The sequence below is a fragment of the Lepus europaeus genome, chromosome 23 (assembly GCF_033115175.1).
Source record: "Lepus europaeus isolate LE1 chromosome 23, mLepTim1.pri, whole genome shotgun sequence".
Taxonomy (NCBI): Eukaryota; Metazoa; Chordata; class Mammalia; order Lagomorpha; family Leporidae; genus Lepus; species Lepus europaeus.
In genome coordinates this window covers 29,445,392-29,457,104 of record NC_084849.1, presented here as the reverse complement: position 1 = coordinate 29,457,104, position 11,713 = coordinate 29,445,392, and positions in this window count along the sequence as shown.

The following is an 11,713-nucleotide window of genomic DNA, read 5'->3' as shown; positions in this document are numbered from 1 at the left end:
AACCTAAAAAAAAGAGTATGAAAGCAACTTTGAATCTCCCTTTTTTAAACAAGTTATATTCCTATCTGTTTCTCTATAGTATAAATTATTGTTGTAGGTACTCTCACTTTTTTTTCAGATGAGAATTCTTAGGTTTTAGAAACTGAGCCCCAAGACAAAAGAAATTCTTGAACCAGTATTAGATTTTAGTTAATCTTTAACCTACACCTTTTAATGCTATCACCATGGGCAAAATCTAAACTCTTTATACTCAGTTTCCCCTTTGTAAACTCCTGATTATATTGTCTCCGGAATTAATCTAAGGTATAAGTGATGATCCAAGGCAGTCAGTCCCTTGAACCTGCTCCTAGAAGATACTCAGCAATGCTAGTTCTATGTCCAGTTCCCTTGTTTGCTTCTGTAGTTGATGAGTTAAAAGATGGTGGGAAATGATGTGAAAAGAACCATAAACACCAAGAAAACAGAAATAAAAACTGTATTCTCGAATCTGGATGTTACAAGATGCCCTTTACATTGTATTTATATTGTATTCACAGACATTTCTTTATTTGAGAGACGTGTCCAGGAATAAAGCAGCAAGCAAGCCTGTTCTGGAAGAAGACAGTTCATAGATGAGCCAGCGTTTGGGTGTCCGGCAGCAGCAGTGGGGGTCACCCTTTAAGATTTTGGTTCGGAAAGGAAGAGCAGCAACTCACCCTGGAGATTTCGGGGTGGGAAGCAAATGCCTTCAGATTTCCAGCCTGTCTCCACCCGCCTAAGACTGAAGCCCTTGGGGAGGGTCAGCTGGTCTCTCTAGGAATTCCTTGGCCTGGACTCCATTTCCCATAGACATCAGGTGCCCTGATGGCTGCCTTGTTCCAAGATCTCTGCATGTGGATGTGGGAGAACCTGCCCCTGCGGGTGCCTGTGTGCGTGCCTGCCCGCCCTTGAGGATACCAAGTTCATTCCACTGATCAGTCATCCCAGACAGGTCGCGCCGCCCCTTCTCGCACGTTCATTGCCTTTCGTTCTCCAAACGTGCAATCCCAGAGTTTGTGAGCACACACCCTGAGCCTGCCACCGCTGCTACTGCGCCTCTCCATCTGCCGCCTGTGGGTCCCACCCGCCGGGGACGTTTTCTGTCCCGCACTCTCTGCTTTGTGCCCTAAAGAAAGGGGACGTCCTCCCGGGACTTTCCAGGCAAGTATGGAAATCAGGAAGGGGAGGGGATGCGTGTGTGGGAGAGAGGTGGGTGCGAGGGTGGTTGGCGGCTCCTAGCTACGGTGCACTTGCTTCCCAGTGATCCTGGGAGCTTTCACCAGCGTCCCAGCACCCGACCAGTCCCGCGTGCTACCTCGCCGGACCAGCCTGGCATGCTACCTGCTTTCCTTACTTTGTTTAGTGGTTACAACAGAAAGGGCACCGGTCAGGGAACCTGCACAAGTGGGGTAGGCTGGAATGCAGTGACTCCCATTCTCTATATTTAAACAAGCACGGTTTGCACTTTGGGTGGGTCACAGAATGCCTCCCTGCAGGGCCTCCTGCCACATTCCACAGCGGTTCCAACTGGGTGGGGTCGGTGGCCCTGAGCTGGGAGCCCGAGGCAGCAGGGGAGACTAGGATCTGCGTCCTGGCCCCCATCCTGCACCTCGCGGACCCGCCTGGCTGTGGCCTTGCCTGTTTGGCTTTTTCCAGAGGGAACGGTGTGAACGGTGTGCAGTAGCTTTGTGGATTGATCCCTCTTCCATGTCTAGTTACAGATCTTTTCAGTCCGGAATTTGAAGCCAAGAATCATAGCTGATGATTTATTTTGCTGCTGTTCAATTTCTGTCTTCAGCCCTTCTTTCCGGGACTCGAATCGGCACCCATGTGGGATGCTGCCACTACAGGAGGTGGTTTTACCTGCTATGCCACAGCGATAGCCCCCCTTCTCTCTTCTGTTATCAAGGATGTCAACTGTTATTACCTGCCACCGGTCCCTTTGCAAAGTGAGTAGTGAACACTTCACATCTACTGTGAGGGTTAACAACTGGAGATATTTTAATCTGGATTTGCAGAAAGTGGAGAAGGGGGAAGGAACACCTTTTCCCTGCCCAGTTTTGTGGTTTTTGGTTTTTGGTTTTGTTTAAGATTTATTCATTTGGGAGACAGACTTACAGAGAGAGGTAGAGAGAGGGTCTTCCATCCACTGGCTCACTCCTCAGATGGCAGCAACGGCCAGAGCTGCAGCGATCCAAAGCCAGGAGCCAGGAGCTTCTTCTAGGTCTCCCACATGGATGTAGGGGCCCAAGGACTTGGGCCATCTACAGTTGCTTTCCCAGGCCACAGCAGAGAGCTGGATTGGAAGAGAAGCAGCCAGGACTAGAACCGGCACCCATATGAGATGCCGGTGCTTCAGGCCAGGGCTTTAACGCGCTGTGCCACAGCACTGTCCCCCTCTGCCCAGTTCTTTACAGCGACCCAGTGAGCCAACAAGCTGGTTATCTTACAGACCACAGTGTTTTAATTAAGAGGGCCCATTGCTTGGTCTTATTTTGGGTTCTGTGTTTAAGCCTATAACATTTTTGACATGGAAGAATATTAGTCCTACATTTTCATAATGACTGTGGCCTGTGGGGAGGGGTAAGAAAGAAGAGGAAAAGATAAAAGTATCCCTCTCTCCCTACAGAGATGCCAGCATAGTGGAGTAGAAGATGTGGTCTTGAAAATTATTGCTCACTGACTTTCAGCATAACAAGGTTTTCACATGTATAACTGTGTTCCCGTGATTCCAGTGTTCTGTTAGAATGCTGTTGTCACCAGGTTACTAATTTATGAGACTCATTTACCATAATGAGGCCATCTAGAAAAAATAATTGTGTTTTGAAACATTTGGGCATTCATTGGGGAAGCCTCCACCTGCAATGCCAGCTTCCCATATGGGCACCATTTCATGTCCCAGTTGTTCTACTTCTGATCCAGAACCCTTTTATGGCCTGCGAAAAGCAGCAGAGGATGGCTCAAGTGCTTGTGCCACTGCAACCCATGTGGGAGACCCAGATGAAACTCTTGGTTCCTGGCTACTGTCTGGCTCAGCTCTGGCCATTGAAGCCAGCTCAGATGAAAGTTTGATCTCTCTCTCTCTCCCTCTCTCTCTCTGGGTTTTATTTTTTATTTGCAAGGCAGTTACAGAAAGAAAGAGAGGGAGAAATTTACCTTCTGCTGCTCTACTCCCTCGATGACTGCAATGGCCAGGGCTGGGCCAGGCCCAAGCCAGGAGCCAGGAAGGAGACAGAACCAGTATCTTCATCCACATCTCATATACACGTGGCAAGGACCGAAGGATTTGCAGCTTCTTCTGCTGCTTTTTCCAGAAAAGTAGCAGGGAGCTGTATCAGAAGTGGAGCAGACAGGACATGAACAGGTGCACATATGAGATGACAGCATTTCAGTTAGCAGCATGACCTGTCACTCCACAGTGCCGGCCCATCTGTCTCTCCCTCATCTTGATAGCACTAACTTTCAAATAAATAGAAAAATCTTTCATATAAAAAATCTAAATAAAAAATTTTTGTTTATTTGAATGCTAGAGTTAGAAAGAGAGAGAGAGAGAGAGAGAGAGAGAGAGAGAAATCATCCATCCACTGGTTCATGCCTCCTAGTGGCCACAACAGCTGGGGCTGGAATGGTTCAGTCAGGAGAGAGGCTTTCTTCCAATTACCCATTAGGGAGTTGGGGCCTAAGCCATCCTCTGCTGCTTTCCCAAGCACATTTGGGAGCTGGATCAGAAGTGGAGTAGCTGCGATGCAAACTCATGCACAATATGGGATGCCAGCATCACAGGCAGTGGCTTTCTTACTATGTCCTATTGTGTCTTTCATGGAAATATATCATTAAGGGATATTAGAAGGCCCTCCATGGGGCCAGCGCTGTGGCGCAGCAGGTTAATGCCCTGGCCTGAAGTGCCGGCATCCCATATGGGCACCGGTTCGAGTCCCGGCTGCTCCACTTCCACTCCAGCTCTCTGCTATGGCCTGGGAAAGCAGTAGAAGATGGCCTGAGTCCTTGGGCTCCTACATCCACATAGGAGACTTGGAAGAAGCTCCTGGCTCCTGGCTTCAGATCGGCACAGCCCCAGCCATTGCGGCCATCTGGGGGGAGAACCGGTGGATGGAAGACCTCTTTCTCTCTCTCTTTCTCTCTCTCTTTCTCTCTCTCTCTGCCTCTCCTCTATCTGTATAACTCTTTCAAATAAATAAAAAAAAAAAAACTTTAAAAAAAAATTAAAAAGAAAGCCATCCAGACTCTCCCTACAAAACCATTTTGAGGGGCCAATGCTGTGGCACAGCAGGTTAACGCCCGGGCCTGAAGCACCATCATCCCATATGGGCTCTGGTTCAAGACCCAACCACTCCACTTCCAATCCAGCTCTCTGCTGTGGCCTGGGAAAGCAGTAGAAAATGGCCCAAGTTCTTGGGCCCCTGCACCCACGTAGGAGACCCAGAAGAAGCTCCTGTCTCCTGGCTTCGGATTAGTGCAGTTCCAGCTGTTGCAGCCGACTGGGGAGTGAGCCAGCAGATAGAAGACCTCTCTCTCTCTCTGCCTATCCTCCTCTCTCTGTGTAATTCTGACTTTCAAATAAATAAATAAATCTTTAAAAAAAAAAAGGTACCATTTTGAAATAATGATGGAGTGGCAGTCGGCAAGACTCCTTCCAAAGGGAGAGAGCTGCAGGGACGCAGGGCAGTTATACAGCAAGGGTGTAGGGCAAGGGGGGAGGAGAGGCCAGAAGAATTCTTGGAAAGTAGTGAAAAGTCCAACGTGAGAGGTCAAAGATCTTTTGTGCATATTGCCAAAAGTAACCACTTACATTTTAGGGTTTTATATATTTTTTGAATCTAGAGATAATTTCTAATATAGTTTCTGATATATTTGACTTACTTTTAAGCTTTCTTCCTATAAATAAGACATGCTTATTGGACGTAGAGAAGTGGTGTATCTAAATGCACCAGTGCTCATAAATATGCAGTTAGCATTAAAGTCTTGTTGGAGAGGGATGAGCATGGCTTCGTGTGTGTCTCTTGCTAAGAGTAGACTTTTTTATGAGTGAATTTCAGGTCATCAGAAAAAATTAGTTATGAGACTGATATTTGATTCACTTTAATTCTTTTTAGCTAATGCATCCTGAGTATGTGGCGATTACAAACATTAGTACATCACTAATCATGTGAGCACTAGAATTGAATGACTCAGTATTTGGCATGACATTGAGTAGCAGCCGGGACACTTACTTAGTAAACCAAACTTAAAATCAAAACAAGGGTTTATCTAGTAAAGTCCCAAAGACATACAGGAAGTAAGGAAATATAGGAAATTTAGATTCAGTAAAAGCAAGGAGACTTGGTGCTGTTTGAATCCAGCTCTGCTTTCTCATTCCTGTCCTGACACAGTGAAATGGAAACACCAGGACCCCTCTCCTCTCTGATACCAGTTTGGGAGACAAGGCATCCTCATTTGTTCTCTCTCCCAGTTACCTGTTACCAAGACTATGTTCTGAGTGGGTGGGGCAGAGAGGTAGGGTCTAGACCTACCTGCATTATGGAGGCTCTGTATTTGGCATTAGAACACATAGACCCATCTTCCTTTACACGTCATGCTCACAGTAAGGACGTCTACAGAAATAGACCATAGTTGTGGTGATTTAAGGTTGGGAGACTTGGGGATAGAGAAGATCTAGAGATCTCTCTCTCTCTCTCTTTCTCTCTCTCTTTCTAATATGTAATTTTATTTTAAAAAAATAACTCAATCCAAGTCTCCAGCGTGACTCAAAGATACTCACCTACTTGAGCCACCACTTGTCAAGTGTTCTTCAGGGTGTGCTTTTACAGAAATTGGAATTGAAGCAGGAGTGGAGCTGGCACTCAAATTCAGGCAGTGTGGAATGTGGGTGTCCCTAGCAGCATCTTTTTTTTTTTTAAGAATTATTTTATTTATTTGAAAGCCAGAGTTACAGAGAGAGGTAGAGCCAGAGAGAGAGAGGTCTTCCTTCCACTGGTTTACTCCCCAAATGACCGCAACAGCCAGAGCTGAGCTGATCCGAAACCAGGAGCTTTTTCCAGGTCTCCCACACAGCTGCAAGGGCCCAAGGACTTGGGCCATCTTCTACTGCTTTCCCAGGCCATAGCAGAGCTGGACTGGAAGAGGAGCAGCTGGGACTCGAACCGGCACCCATATGGGATGCTGGCGCTGCAGGCTGGGGTTTTAACCCACTGTGCCACAGCACCACCCCCCTAGCAGCATCTTAACAACTTCGGCAGAGGCCCATTGGCAACTTTCTTTTTGGATGGCTAAAAATGTTCTGATATTGACAGTGGTGATATTTACACATAATTGAAAAACAATGAATTGTTTAAGCACTCTTAGGGGATGAATTACTAGATATGCAAATTATGTTTTTAATCTCAATGTTATTTACGATATTATATGATTTGTGACATGTTTTGAAAGGATTACATTTAATTAATTCAAATTTTAAGTAATATTTTATAGTGTACTGCTCCAAACTCAAATCCACATAAAGTATGACTTCCCTTCTCCAGGACACATTGCATCTTTTTAAGATGATATGGATATAAATTCATGAGAAATTAGTAGTGTAGTTGAAACTGGATAGGATGGGTTTATTAGGAATGGTGACATTAATTTTATATGTCTTTGTAAGGAGTATACTTACAAGTAAATATAAAATCAAACATGGTGAGACACAACAAGTGAAGACTAATAATATTATTAGTATTGAATCAGAAAAAAATGGCTTCAGGTTTTTTTGTTCTGAGTAATAACTTTTTTTAAACATTTATTTATTTATTTGGAAGCCAGGGAGAAAGTTACACACAGAGAGGAGAGGCAGAGAGAGAGAGGTCTTTCATCCACTGGTTCACTCCCCAATAGGCCACAATAGCCAGAGTGGCTGGAGCTGTGCAGATCTGAAGCCAGGAGCCAGGAGCTTCTTCCAGGTCTCCCATGTGGGTGCAGGGGCCCAAGTGCTTGGGCCATCTTCCACTGCTCTCCCAAACCACAGCAGAGAGCTGGATCAGAAGTGGAGCAGCTGGGACTCAAACCAGTGCCCATATGGGATGACGGCATTGCAGGCGGCAGCTTTACCTGCTATGCCACAGTGCCAGTGACATAACTTTTTTTAAATTTACATAAGGTGAGCAAATTTCATGTAAATCATATACACAGAGATAAAAGCAGAATGATACTGCCAACCCTAACCTCTCCCCTGCTCGTGCTCCCATTCTACAACCTCCTTCTTTCCTTCCTTTTTTTAAAAATTATCTTTCAATTGCACACTTTGTTTATTTTATAGTCACAAGCTTTAGTTCTAGCAAATAAATAATTCAATAACTAGTAAGCAGGAAAACCAATGTTCCTCGAGAATATAGACAAGCATTATGAGCAATAGTAAAATTTTAAGATGTCACTTTCACTCATATACATTACTTTGTTCTCTGTATATTGATTACTGCAAATCGGGCAAAATCTATGGTGTTTGTCTTTTGGGGAGTGGATTTTTTTTACTAAGCATAATGGTTTCCAGTTGCATCCATTTTGTTGCAACAGGATTTCATTCATTTTTATGGCTGAGTAATATTCCATACTGTGTGTGTATATATATATACATTTTCTTTATCTAGTAACCAGTCAATGAACATCTGGGTTGAATTTGGATCTCAGTTATTGTGAATTTAACTTCAGTAAACTTGGGGACACAGACAGCTTTCAAACACTCATTTCATTTCACTTGGGTAAACTCCCAGGAGTGGGATGGCATGACATCTATTTTCAGATTTCTGAGGGATCTCTGTACTGTCTTCCATAATGGCTATACTAGTTTACATCCCACCAACAGTCAATTTGATTACCTTTTTCTCCACATTCTCACCAGGCTTCCTTGTTTGTTGATTTATTTGAATTAATTAATTAATTTTTTTTTTATTTGAAAGGCAGAGTTACAGAGAGTGAGAGGCAGAGGCAGAGGGAGAGAAGTCTACCATCTACTAGCTCAATCCCTAAATGGCTGCAATAGCCAGTGCTGGGCTGTTCTGAAGCCAGGAGCCAGGAGCATCCTCTGGGTCTCCCAAGTGGGTGCAGAGGCCCAGGTATTTGAGCCATCTTCTTCTGCCTTCCCAAGCACATTAACAGGTAGCCAGATTGGAAGCAGAGCAGGTGGGACTCAAACTGATGGTCATGTGGGATACTAGTACTGCAAATAGCAGCTTAACCCTCTATGCCATAGCACCTGCCCCTGTTTTTTTCTTTTTTTTTTTTTAATTTAATTTATGACAGCCATTCTAATTGGGTAAGGTAAAACTTCATTGTGGTTTCTATTTGCATTTCCCTGATGACTAGTGATCCTGAGTATTGTGGTTTTTTTGTTTTTTTTGTTTTTTTTTGTTTTTTTTTTTTTTATGTATCTGTTGGCCATCTGAATTTCATCCTTAAAAAACTGTTCATGTCCTTTACCCATTTCTTGACTGGGTTTTTTTGATTTGTTGTTGTTGTCTTTCTAATGTTCTTTATAGAATCTGGACTTTAACCTTTATTCAGTTCCATAGTGTGCAAATATTTTCTTCCATTCTGTTGCTGCTTCAAAATGTTGACTGTTTACTTTGCATGTACTTTGATGTAATCCTGTTTGTCTATTTTTGCTTTTATTGTCTGTGCTTCTTGGGGTCTTTTCCAATAAGTCTTTGCCTATGCCAATATCTTGCAGAGTTTCTCTGATGTTTTCCTCTAGTAATTTGATGGTATCACATCCTAGATTTAGATCATCAATCCATTTATATTGATTTTTGTATAAGCTGTAAGGTATGGATCTTGTTTCATACTTCTGCATGAACTATAAAAGTGAAGATCAAATTTACCTGATAGCATTTGTTGAAGATACCGTCCTTTCTCCAGGGGTTGCTTTTAGCTCATTTGTCACAAATTAGTTAGTTGTAGATGGGTGGATCAATTTCTGGGGATTCTATTCTGTTTCATTGGTCAGCATGTCTATTGTACCAGTAGCAGGCTACTTTGATTATAAATGCCCTGTAGTATGTCTTGAATTCTGGTATTGTGATGCCTCCAGCTTTGTTATTATTCAAGACTGCTTTAGCTCTTTGGGGTCTCTTGCATTTCCATACAAATTTTAGCATCTTTTTTTCTAGATCTGTGAAGAACATTGCTGGTATTTTGATTGGTATCTCATTGACTCTATAAATTGCTTTTGGTAGTATGGGTATTTTGATGATTTTTTCCCCAAAGAAACCTTTTATTTAAGGAATATAAACTGCATACACTTCCTAAGTACAACTTTAGGATTATAGTGATTATTCCCACCACACCATCCTCTCACCCACACTCCCACCCCTCGTCCTCCTTCCTCTCCCATTTACAGTCCTATTTTCCACTAAAATCCATTTTCAATTAACTTTATACACAGAAGACCAATGCTATACCAAGTAAAGAGTTCAAAAATTTGCACAAAACAACAACAACTCTTTTTCAAGCATCAAGACAAGGGCTGTTCATATCCTCAACTTAATACACTAAAACAAAATAAATATTTGAGAACAAGTTTTACTGTTAACTCTCATAATACAACTCTTTGAGGACAGAGGTCCTGCATGGGACATTAGTGCACAGTGACTCCTGTTGTTAATTTAACAATTAACACTCTTATGTATGATGTCAGTGATCATGCAGGGCTGTTGATATGAGCTGCCTAGGCTATGGCAGCCTTTTGATTGATGATATTAATTCTTCCAATTTATGAGTATGGAATTTTTTCCATTCTTTTGTGTATTCTATTTGATATTTTGTAATTTTCATTATAGAGATCTTTCACATTCTTGGTTAAATATATTCTAAGTAATACAGTTTTTTGGAGATATTTTGAATGGTACTAATGTTGTAAGTTCTTGCTCAACCTCAATGTCATTTATGTATATAAAAGCTCCTAATTTTTGTGTGTTAATTTTATACCATACAACTTTACCAACTTCTCCTTTGCAGTCCAATGGTCTGTTAGTGGACACTCTTGGTTTCCCTGTATATAGGATCATGACACCTGCAAACATGGATAATTTGACTTTCTCCTTTCTAATTTATATCCCTTTGATTTCTTTTTCTTGCATTATTGCTCTGGCTAAAACTTCTAGAACTATATTGAACAGCAGTGGTGGAATGAGCAGCCTTATGTGGTTCAGGATCTTAGTGAAAATGCTTCCAACTCTTCCCATTGAATATGATGATGGATGAAGCTTCATCATATATTGCCTTGATTGTGTTAAGGAATATTCCTTCCATACCCAGTTTGTTTAAGTTTTTCTTAATGAAAGCATGTTGTATTTTATCAAATGCTTTCTCTGCATCTATTGAGATAATCATATTTTTTCTTCAGTTTGTTAATGTAATGCATTACAGTTATTGATTTTTGAATGTTGAACCAACCCTGCATACTCAGGATGAATCCCACTTGGACAGGGTGAATGAAAATTCTGATATGTGGGGTTACAAAAGTGAATGAGATGAACACAGACATCTTCAACTGAAATGTGCTGCCTGGATTGCTCAGGCCAGTATTTTTTATTAGAGGGTACCAGTGAGACTATAAGCTAGCAAGCATGTAGGCACAGTGGATGTACAACTTTAGGTGGGAAAGAAATCCGATCTGGTAATCCATAACAGAGAATAGAACCATAGTGTAAATCTTCAAAGACAGGTCCATTGAAATGCTCATGCAAGTTTACAAATTCCTGAAAACACCTTAGGTACCAGTTAATGTCCATAAGCCCCTTCTGCTGCTGCTACCACATTCCTTTGGGGGCGGATGTGCTTGTCCACCTGCCATTTTGGTGGGAAGCAGAAAGTGGGGCTATGCCTCTAATCCCAGAGAAGTTTGTTTCTCTGAGGCCATTGGGCAGCATCCTCTGCATCCCCCCTTTCTTTATTTTAAGCATAGATCTTAAGTTTCAGGACACTAGATCGGATATGCATGAGATGATGGCTTGGGTCAGACATACACAGGATGAGGATCACGAATACAGGTACCACAAAGGGCAGCAGCCAATGCCAGGATCCCAATTGCCACCATTCAGGCTTAACATTTAAGTGAGAAAGTTCATCTTTGATGTTATCCATTTCCTTTTGAATTAGAGTTATCTGTGATGTTGAAACAACACAGTCCTGGAAATTGTTGACAACCAATGTGATGTTTAAGTAGTAAATAATCAATAGCAGCACAATTCTGTAAAATACCTTCACAAATTTGACTTAACTCTGAATTGATATAAAATAAGGCAACAGTGATGGTATTAGCTGTTTTTTCTTTTTTTTTTTTTTTTTTTTTTGACAGGCAGAGTGGATAGTGAAAGAGAGAGAGACAGAGAGAAAGGTCTTCCTTTGCCGTTGGTTCACCCTCCAATGGCCGCCGCAGCCGGCACATCTCGCTGATCCGAAGCCAGGAGCCAGGTGCTTCTCCTGGTCTCCCATGCGGGTGCAGGGCCCAAGCACTTGGGCCATCCTCCACTGCCTTCCCGGGCCATAGGAGAGAGCTGGCCTAGAAGAGGGGCAACCGGGATAGAATCCAGCGCCTCAACCAGGACTAGAACCCGGTGTGCCGGCGCCGCAAGGCGGAGGATTAGCCTGTTAAGCCACGACGCCGGCCAGCTGTTTTTTCTAAAGTACAGACAAGCTGCTCTAG